We start from the raw sequence: 7,162 nt of genomic DNA on the forward strand, positions 1-7,162 counted from the left end.
TCTTCTGCTCCACTTCAAACCAGACAGTGATGTTGCTCCACCTCATTCATCTGACTTCAGCTGAATCAGATTGATAAATTATAATCACAAATCAATAAAGATGTGTTATTAGAGGTTAAGTTTATTGACAAGCTACCCGGCAAAGAAATCTAAATTTGCTCCACCTTTTAAAGTGATGAACACATTAATGCATCAATATCTAAAATATACAATAACTCAATTTACAATATTGTGAAATGGGACATTTTACTTAACGAGTAAAACTGCAACAATTAATTGATGAGACGAAAATTACGTTAAACTATTTTGATTATTGATTAATTGTTGATTTAAGCTTCTTAAATTAAGGAAAAGCTGTTTTTCTTTGCATTTATGATAATTCAACTATTGAAAGAGTCCTTTGGAAACAGTTTGAAGACGTCACTTTGAGCTCTGGGGATTTGTGAACAGCATTTCTATTTATCATTTTTATGTTTTTACATTATTTAGACTAAACAAATAATCCTGAAAATAATCTGCTCATTGTAGCCATAATAATGAGTACTTTTACTTTTTAAAGTATATTTTGTTGCTTATTTTTGGTTACTTTTACTTAATTTTCCTGATTACCTAATTTTATCTTAACATTTTTAATTACAGGACTATAACAGAGCCATTTTACACTAGTGAAAGGCAAAGTAGATGAAGTAAAAGATCTGAGAACATATTCCTCCATCAATCCATTCAGTAGTTGTTAAGATATTTCACTAAAAACCACAAACAATAATTTTACAGAGGCACTAGAGGTCCCAAAAATCCCTAAAATTCTTAGGATACTTTGTCTGCGTACAATGTCTTAACAAAGCTTTAAGAGAGGCCTGGCCAAAATTAACAGGAACAACAATAAGTTACATAAAAAACATAAAACAGATAACACACACACAAAAAAAGGTTTAAAAATGCCAATAAGAATCTCATAAAAGAGCACATTTTAGAAATCCCCCTTAAAGACAACCAGTGAGAAGTTCCCAACACGTGGACAAGACAGAAAATCCGTTTTCTCTTTTTTCTGCCCCGTAATAAATGTGTTCATCTCTTCAGACTTCTAAAAATCCTTAAAACGAAACAATCTGAGAAGAAGAAACATGTTTTGGTTGAACTGCTCATAAGTTACATCCACATCCTGAACCTGTGTTGAGGAGTCACAAGTAGATGCTGCTTCATTTTTAGGGGTTAATAAAGGTTATGAACCACTGAAACTATGAAACTTATCAGACTCTTGACATTTTTTTTCTTCCTAATAGAAGTTAAACATCCTTCATGTGCCTCGATGAGCATGTGTCTATAGAGAATAGCTCCGGGCGTTTTAGGGGAAAACACTGAAAACAAAGGTCTCAGTTGTCATCGGTGCACGGCTCAGCAATCTGACAGATTATGACAAAATCTGCGTTTGATATTTTATGAGAAAGTCACCTGATTAACGAGTGACTCAGAGTGACTATACATCAGATCGGAAACACATGACAGCTCATATGTTAAAGACATCCAGTACAATGGGAAGCTCAGGGCCTTTTTTCTTAAGACTTCCTTTTTTATTTGATGCCACCCTCAGCATTTAGGAAGGAAAGGCATGTGAGGCTAAAAGTCTCTGCTAAGTCTGTTCGAACGCAGAGAGGACAAGTCTCGCTTTTGAAGCCTGAAACGATCTGAGGGCGACAGATTTCACAGAGCAGTCAGATGAGGGGCTGTGGTGGGCTGCTCCTCTGTGGGCCTATGTCCCTCTAGTGCGTATGATGTGATCATGTGTACGTTCAGGAAGAGAGAAGCTCTTCATCGCCTAAATTCACCAAATCCATGAAAAAAGATGGGCGAGGCATTTGGACATCATCAGCGGTTAAGGATGTTATGTTTTATTTCCCGGAGCCAGGACTAGTCACATCCCATCTTTCACAGAGAGACATTTTTTTTATTCTGTTACCAACCGAAAAATGTGTGGCATGACTCAAGATGACCTTTGGATTACAAAACATGTACCCTCCTATTAGAAGCACTCAGCATGCTACAGTGCAACGTGATCACTGAGGGCGCTCAGATCGATTCACTCCTACTTCAAGTTCAACACGAGTCACGCCCGCGGGAACACATGTTCACTGAGGGGTGCTGCACGGCAATGCGACGTTAATACACTGATGCCAGATAGACGTCAGATTCACGGTGGGTAAACCTGGTGGTCGCCTCACGCCAGTCGCTAAGCCTTCCTTCAACGTGACCCCTCTCCGACACGTAGCTCAGCCGCTGCCACTCCGAGACCTCGCCAGGCTGAAATAATCATTCAAAAGTTTCTGTCCCAAATCTCCTTCCTGGAAAGCTCGAGTTTGGCTGACACAGTTTTTTTAAATCCAGTGATATCGATGCGGCCTGAGTTGCTACCTCGTGCGGTGGCAAAGGCGGGAGCTCCAGCAGCAACAGAGCTCGGTGGGTGAAGATTCAGCTGGTGCAGCAGGCAAACTCGTACAGCAACTACAGAACCTATTAACGTTAATTCAATTTGCACATTTTTAAAACACCTTTTTTTTGGTATATTTTCTGTCGGGCAACTTACAACTATACATATCCTGTGTGGCGCACCCCTCGCCAGTAGGGGGTGCTGCAGCACTCTCAGCACCCGCCTTCCTGCGCCTGTGACGCCAGTTGTACTGCTAATTCTGCGTTTTATGTAAAATATATGAATTGAATAGTTTTTACTTTATTATTTCTTTAACATTTAAATATTTAATATTTTTCGGGGGAGACACTGCAGGTGAACAGGGTCACATTTTTACCCACTGTATTAGATATCACTGTGAAACTTCCCCTGGCGGTTCTTGTTTCATTTCGCTGACGTAGTAAGCAGGAAGTGGAAAGAATATTTATGTTATTTACAGGTTGATGTATTCACAGTATATATTTCCATTAATGCAAATAAGTTCATTGTTAAAATGTCTTAAAATCTTTGAGTAATTGAGTTTAAAATGTGTAAAATCTCATTTATATTACATATGTAATATTTGGGAGTAGGTATCTATGATTTTTATTTCCCAGTCACTGTTTTATTTTATTTTGAAAGTCTTGTGAGAATAGCTTTGTTGCCCCCGGGGCAGTCAGGCCAGCGGGAGTGGAGCCAGGCAGCATTTTGACCTGTAGCTGTCGAACGGTTCTGGCTTCGGTCATTTATAACTTTTGTAATGGACAGTTATTCTGCACCACCTTTTCCTGTTTTGAAGTAATCTGTTTGGAGTGGTTGTGATGAGGAGGAAGACAAAGGGATTGGGCGTCAGGCTAAGGCTTCGTTAATGTGAAACCTACACCGTCAACAGCCATAAAAATCCATTTTCACCATGATTTTATGAATAAAATTAACAAACACCTCTGTAAAGACCTTCAGAATACAGAGAGGAGTAAAACTGGGACTTTGGTTTTGATTGGGTTTGAGAAAAAGGCATTTTAAGACATAAATGGTGAACAGGGCAAACAATTTAACTAATAGTTATCATCAACAAACTTCTGGTTTTCTGATATTTCATGTTTATATGTGCAGTTGAGGCTATCTGAATAAAAATGCATCATTTACATAAATGTCCAGAACAGAAATGTGACCTAAAATAAACACCTCAGTGTGCATTTTGGATCTTTTCTGTCCATTAGCCTGGAAGAAGAAATATTACGGAGGCAAAATAGCCTTTAAGCTTCTGCACTATCTGTCGTCAGTCTGTCCTTGTGCAGCTGTAATGAATTTCCCCACAATACGATCATTAAAGGATTATCTTATCTTATCCTACAGTATATGCATATATCCATATGTGTGTTTATCTTATCACTCCACGTGAATCAATGATGTTTCGCTGTCAGTTGGTCGGTTTGTCCACGACTTTGAGACTAAAAAAAGGTCTAAGTAGGCTATGCAGGTAGCCAGTGCCACAAGGAAATGCTATGCTACATTAAGCTTAAAGCTTAACTGTGCCTTTATATGCTACAACCTAACAAAGCTAGCAAGCTAGGAAGTCTTTTAGTCTTATATAAAGATCCGTCCCTGACCTAAAAAAAACAAAAGACTGTCTCGACCTCAAGGTCCATGAGTAGCTGTTCAGGAGCTTACGTAGGATCCAGTCACACGATCTTCTTCATTGCTCAGCTGTTTTCACAGGCTTGTGTCTTCCTGCAGTGCCAATTCAATGACAAACAACAAAGAAACAACTAATAGCTTCTTTATTCTGCCCTGGATGCCTGACTCGTGCTATTAAGCGACCTTGTCTTCCTTTCAGTACACAATCATGATGTCAACTGTTGACAACCAGGGAATCATTATTGACCTGAATCTGTCTTTTTGGAAATAAAACCACACACACTGCCAAATCCTGTTTCCTCCATTAAACGCCAAAATTAAAAACGTCTGTTCCGAGCTGACCTTGAACATCTCATCCACACCCTCATACCCTTTTAAATTGGAAAGTCTCAGTTTCCTCTGCTCCATCCTCTTTGTCTTTAACTGCGTCTGCTTCCCCTACTTTCCCTACGATATGTGTGCTTAGGGATCATACGTGACCGATATCGTTTTAAAAGAAAAGTTTTTTTCTGCAGTATCTATTATAAAATACTTTCATAATTTCTTCTTTGAAACCTTGACGTCACTGTACAGGAAATTAGACGACACGTAACAGTCTGGTTCCTCCAAAGAAACAGATTTAGCCTGCACCCTGTTGGTCAGTTATCACTAAGCACCGTGTAGACGTCAGCTTGGCTGATGTCTGCAGATCCATCCACAGATCCATCCACAGATCCATCCACAATCTATTCAAAAGATCAAATTCAAATCAGAAGTTGTCTCAACCTTTAATACTTCCATATCGGCTGAATACCAACAAGTTTTTCAACTATGATTTTTGGTTTCTATAGCCTAGGATTTAAACACAGTAGTGCTGAAACTCAGATTCAGAACTTGGTTGGAGCTATTTAATTTTTTTAAACATTTGCAACATTTGAGATGTTTGTATTTGTATTATATTAAATTGCACCGATCAGAAAATAGAAAACGCTGGAAAATCAGTCAAGACATGTTCAGTGATGATCCGTCTCTACCTGCCAACAAACAGAGTTTTTCTACCAAGACTATAAACTCTAGTCTTAAACTGGAATTGCTAGTTTAATTGATGTTAAATTGTTTTAACTATGTCTATATTTTCAGGAGTTTAGGTGTTAATGCGTGTTGATACAATCGCCCCTGCAGGTGGAGGCACCTGTAAGATTTGACTTCTTGTGTTCCAGTCAGTACTGTGACTCTAACACTTCTAACAGGACTGTTGACAAGTAAAATAAATATTTATAACATAATATAATAAAAAATGTATAAATATAAAAAAATATATTGCCTCTTTCTCTCACTCGCTTACAAAACAAGCACCAGCCAGACAGACGTGCACGCTCGCTTCCAGGAGTCTCCTCCGGTTGTTGGGTAACAGCTCAGAGTCAAGAATTAGCTTTGCCTCATAATAACCTCTCCTAAAATGGTGCCACCGTTTTTTAAATTGTCGTGGGTCCAATATTAAATTTCCTTTGCATTGGAAGAACCTTGTAGACGAGACTGGAGGTTCTTCCGATGCAAACAGGAACGAGCAGACGGGGACTTTTAGTTCCGAGTTCAGTTCCTGTGATTAGTTCCTCTGGTTTATTAGTTCCTGCAACATTTCGGTTGTAAACCGCTTTAAGTGTTTCCTTTATGTTCTTAATGTCTTTGGGTTATTGTTATCAAACATGTTATGTCATTCTGTTTCTGTTTGTAGTGCTGATGGCTGCATCTTCGCAGAAATAAGGTCATCACCATTTTTTTCATTTTTATTATGTGATTGCAGAGTATGTGTAAAATGTAAATAAATAACTGGCGCAATATTTTATTGACCGTACAGTTGTTAAAGGTCATCATTGTCTGCATTCTGTTTAAAGTAATTTGTATCTTAATGAACTCCTGTTACATCAGTGTTTTGTAATTGTAACATTCTGGCACAATTTCACCTGCTGGCAAGGATGCACTTCAAAAGCTTGGAAAAAAAACCCGGAAAAAACACTTGATGGACACCATGGCCTTCATGAGGTGACATAAGTAATTGTTATTAGCCTATAGCCTGTGTTACACAGGGTTATCATGACGTTGATGAAAACAATAGGTGGAAATGTGTTGGATCTCACATTATGTAAACTGCAAAAACATCCGACTTCAAGATCGTTCCGGCACTGAAGGGTCAAACAAGGCTGCAAAAGAAAAAGGGCACCTCAGTTCTCCTCATCACTTTCGTGCCATTTTCACGCTCTGTGTCTTTGATTGATTGCAAAATACGAGCAAGTGAGTGGTGGAGGAAGTATTCATATCGTTACTTAAACCTGCAATATCAGATATCAGATATATTTGACAACTAGGGGTTGGCCAAAATATCATATTGCTTCCTCTTGTGATACGATTATTGTTACACTGGTGATTTGTATTAAAACGTGCATCTCAGTTTATGTAAAACTCTGTGAAACTGACACCACAATGCAGTGAATAAATACATAATTATATAATTCCTGCACTTTGTCTTTTAAGGGCTGTTTTGTATTCCTCAGTTACACAGATATCATGATGTATTGTTAGATGATTGTCTTGCAGTGTATCGAAGATCGCAGAATACACTGACACTGTATCGTGATTTTGTCGTTATCATAGGTAACATATCGTGAAATGTATCGTATCATGAATTGCTCTGTTATTCCCACTCCTACTGACAACTTGGCCGTAAACACCTTGACGTTTTGGGCAGGTAGTGTACAGGTAGTGTGCTGCCTGCTTCTTCTTCAAAACGGATTGATGAAGGCAGTGAGACTGAAGCTTAAGGGTACGTAGGAGTGTGGGAGTGTCACTCCGTGGTCCGTGTGTGTGACGTGTGGGGAACCCCCGCCGATCAGTTTGCCAGAAGATGTTAGCTGGCTTGTTGCTGCTTCCACCTGCCTGCATGGAGTCTTACATTTGGGTCCTTTTTGCTAGACCTACTGTATATTGCAGCACTGGGACTGACAGTAATTCCAGTTAAAAGGTTTTTGATTGCAATGGAGTATTTTCACAGTTACCTCTCCCCTTAGCATTAGCATGGTAGTACTGTTGGTGGCACTGCCACAA

Source organism: Pagrus pagrus (assembly GCF_965226575.1).
Source record: "Pagrus pagrus genome assembly, chromosome: 19".
NCBI lineage: Eukaryota > Metazoa > Chordata > Actinopteri > Spariformes > Sparidae > Pagrus > Pagrus pagrus.